The sequence below is a fragment of the Octopus bimaculoides genome, chromosome 3, assembly GCF_001194135.2.
Source record: "Octopus bimaculoides isolate UCB-OBI-ISO-001 chromosome 3, ASM119413v2, whole genome shotgun sequence".
NCBI classification, from domain to species: domain Eukaryota; kingdom Metazoa; phylum Mollusca; class Cephalopoda; order Octopoda; family Octopodidae; genus Octopus; species Octopus bimaculoides.
In genome coordinates, this window is record NC_068983.1 from 135,416,577 (window position 1) to 135,421,206 (window position 4,630).

Below are 4,630 nucleotides of genomic sequence, written 5' to 3' on the forward strand. Positions count from 1 at the left end.
GGGGGACCCTGTCAAAGGCTTTCTCCATGTCAACGAAAGCCAGGTACAGAGGTTTATCCTTAGCTAGGTATTTCTCCTGCAACTGTCTCACTAGAAATAAGGCATCAGTAGTGCTTTTACCTGGCACGAACCCAAACTGCATCTCATCTAAATTGATTCGCTCCCTAATTAGTTGGGCTATGACCCTCTCTGTAACTTTCATAACCTGATCTAACAGCTTGATGCCTCTGTAATTATTTGTATCTAAAGCGTCCCCTTTACCTTTGTAGCAGTTGACTATGATGCTGCTACACCAGTCATAGGGTATGACTCCTCTACACCAGTCATAGGTTGCATATATTTTGCTCCTCTGTACCCAAGATCTACTAACCATAATGTTACTGTCCGATGTGATTCTTTGTCATACAATTTAAATTTGTTCATTTCACCAACAGACATATACAATTTTTCAATCTTTTATGTTGTATTGGCAGATAAAGAAAAGTCAATTTTCTAGGTACTAATATACTTTTTTCTATAGTTAATCTCTAGCTTAACACCCGGTCACAAGAATGAAAGTTCTCAGTCATAATCTCCTAAGAGTTAGATCTACATATGTAGAATAATAAAATTCTTGGATGGTGCTTAAAAGAATATGATTTTTTTAAGGAGTCAAATTATTTTATTCTGGAAAGTGATTTTTATATAGCAAAAACTTTCACTGTTCGTTCTCTTCTTATAGAGAATACTTATAAGTAATTTTTTTTTTCATTTTAAATTAGTTGAAAAAAGCATTTAATATTTTTAAACTAATGTGACAAAATTTACTTTTTAGATTTTTAAAAGAAAATACAGGATGCCCTATATTCTTTTCTACTCTAGGCACAAGGCCCAAAATTTTGGGGGAGGGGGGGCAGCCAATTAGATCGACCCCAGTATGTAACTGGTACTTAATTTATCAACCCCGAAAGGATGAAAGGCAAAGTCGATATCGGAATTTGAACTCAGAGCATAAAGACAAACGAAATACTGCTAAGCATTTCACCCAGCGTGCTAATGTTTCTACCAGCTTGCTGCCTTAGAGGATGCTCTATATTGAAATAGGGAAGGTAATTTAAAAATTATTCTTGATCAGATGCTGGTGATGCCATAACTGACTAGGCTCTTGCAATCATAACTGAAGAATTCATAATGATGAAATTACCTTTGCATAACCGAATTCTCAGTAAGCTATTCTTCCATAAGATTTTAAAATTAATATTGTGTATTAAACCAGTACCTTTCCCATCATCATTTAATGTCCGTTTTTTATGCTGGCATGAGTTGGACAGTTTGACTGAGGGCTGGAGAGCCAGCAGCTGCACTAGGCTCCAATCTGATCTGGCAATGTTTCTACAGCTGGATGCTCTTCCTAACACCAACCATTCCAAGAGTGTTGTGGGTGCTTTTTATGTGCCACTGGCACAGGAGCCAGTCAGGCAGGTTTGGCATCAATCATGTTTGGATAGTACTTATTACGTGCCACTGGCACGGGGGCCAGTTATGGGGTACTGGCATCAGCCACGTTCGGATGGTGCTTTTTACATGCCACTGGCACGGGAGCCAGTCAGGGGACACTGGCCACAGCTATGATATTAGTTTTACTTGACTCAACAGGTCTTCTCAAGCATATATCACATCACCCAATGCATCAGGGGTGCTTATGACATGATTGGCTGTGATCTCACTTTAGTTGCCAGGTTTTCTCAATCACAGCATATCTCCAAAGGTCTTGGTCTTTAGTCATTGCAACTGTGAGGCCTAATGTTCGAAGGTCGTGCTTCACCACCACATCCCATGTCTTCCTGGGTTTACCTCTTCCACAGTTAGGGAGTGCACTTCCTCACACAACTGTCCTCATCTATACATAACACATGACCATACCAGCACAGTTGTCTCTCTTGCACACCACATATGATGCTTCTTATGCCCAACTTTTCTCTCGGGGCGCTTACACTCTGTTGAGTATGCACACTGACATTACACATCCAGTGGAGCATACTGGCTTCATTCCTTGCAAGCTGTGTCCTCAGCAGTCATGGCCCATATTTCACTGCCATATATAGCATGGCAGTTCACACACATGCATCATACAGTCTACCTTTCAACTTGAGCGAGAAGCACTTAGTTGCCAGCAGAGGTAGGAGCTCCTTGAACTTTGCCCAGGCTTTTCTTATTCTAGCCACTACACTCTCAGAGCAACCACCCCCACTACAGACTTGGCTGCCTAGGTAGTGGAAGCTTAATGACTGCATACTTCAAACAGCAGTCAAGCATCCTATTGACTGAACCAGCTGCATCTCTTTGAAACAAACTTTGAAATTCAAAAAAATTTGTTGAAGTCAACAAAAGTATAGCAGAATTTTTTTAATATCTGTTTGTAAACATCAAGAGAAGGCTGCCTAAGAAGAAGGTTATTAATAAGGAATATATTGCACTGAATTACATTATATACACAACATCAAAATACAGGTGCTGAGAGATAGAATCCTTTGAGTAATGGATAGAATGGTTTGTGCTAGTCATTCCAGGTCGCTGAGTTCAAATCTCACCAAGGTGAATTTTGGCTTTCATCCAGCTCAAGAAATATATTACCAGTCACAGGGTTGACTCTCATCTTTCTCTCTGGAAGAAATCAGTTGTGTTTGAACCTGGAAAGGGATGGGCTCCACTAGAATTAATATGCTTAGGACATGCCTTATGTTATGGTGATGCCCCTGTGACTCCATCAGGTGGGCTCAATGGGGGAAGAAAAGACCACCAAAATGAGAATGTACAGAACAGCGAAATTGTTGATAAATGTATTGTTGCTGCCAAATGCCATTCAAACTTCAGAATTATGATTGTTACTAGAATAAATAAATTTTGTTAAGTTAATTAGGACTAAATTATAGTTCTCTTTTAACCCCCAGGTTAACGTAGATAGAGATATGATCAAAAGCATTCTCATCTTGACCCCTCTGTCATTATCTCAAGTATTGCATATCATGACTACACCACCCAAAGTGTCCCATTTTTCCTCTCTTCAGGAGGGCCAGAAAATACTTCAGTCCTCCAACAATTACAGACACTCTATAAAGCTCAGGTGAAACCCCCAATGGAATATTGCTTCCACACCTAGACAGTGTTGTTGCAAACAAACACCTAGATTGTATTCAGGGAAAGACCATGACATTGTTTGGCATAAAATCACTCAGATATATTCCAGCCTTTAACTTCCATGTCTTCCTCTTTTCTGCTGATACTATATTGGCATCAGATCCTTAAAACTGACTACTTTCATGCCACCTCCAATCAAGCATTCCTAACTCATTTGTCTCTCCTCTAGGCCCAGTCCTTCCACATGAGAATGTCATCCTTCTGGAATCCTCTTCTTGCAGATGTTGGCTGCAACAAGTAACAGTTTAAACAAAACATTAATAGTAATCTCATTGGCTTTTGAAGGCCGACAAAGCTCCACCCTTTCTTCCACACCTAGACAAAAAAAGATAGAAGAAACCCAGAAGTGTTTAATTGGAAACTTGAATGCTATTTCTAGCAGGTCACATAACCACATGCTGCAATCAAAATATTACATTTGAAGTAAAATGTGCCTGATAGTGCCTAAACTAAGTTTTTGATGTGACATTAAAAATAGTTTAGGTTTTTTTCCAGACTATTAACATCATCTTTGTGTATCTATTTTGTACAGTGTTTCAAATATTTTGGTCAACCCAGGTGACTTAGTTCTACACAAGCATAAACCTAGACATATTTGGCTACCTGTGAACTCAGGATATTTATTTTCAACATAGAATTTCAATATTCATAATCATCATACTGTAAGAATGTAGATAGAATATGCTGAATTCCAGCATTAGAATTAGGATTCCTGTATAAACTGACACAAAGAATGTATATTATAAAGAAGTAAAACCTAGAATCAAGAAGCCTTAAGTAAACAATGAAGACTAAAGTATTAGTAAATAAGAATGAAAATAAGACCCTACTACCATCAGGTTTCTGCTTAATATGCAAAAACAGCATAGGCAAAAATTCTAGTGTCCCTATTGTAAATTATGAATGCAAATGCAGAGTAGATTAGCAGAGAAGTTAACAGAGGAGACAGACATTGCATGCAGTAGGTGCACAGGAGCAATAAACACTAAAAGCACACAGAAAGACTGAAAGTAGTTGATAGCTTCTTATATCTAGGTCAGCAGTGGAGTTTGATATTTTAAAAAGTACAGCAACCAGAGTAAGAACATGTTGGAGGAAGTTCAGGAAGCTGTTAACATTGTTGGTAAAAAAGGAATTCTTTCAACAGACTATATGATGCTAATGTGTAGTGCAATATTGTCTGAAAACAATTATGCTGATTAACATGTTATTTTATTCTTTTTGCAGTGTGCAACAGCTGATATCTATTTATAGCTAAATCAACAAGTTCAATAAAAATAATGTTAGTTATGAATATTATGTATCACCAATGACAAAACAAACTTAACAATTGTTTGGTCATGACTGCAATGCCATAAAAACCTTCAAGATCAATGAAACATTGAATTTTGTATTACAATCTGTTACATATATCATCATCATCATCATCATCGTTTAACGTCCGCTTTCCATG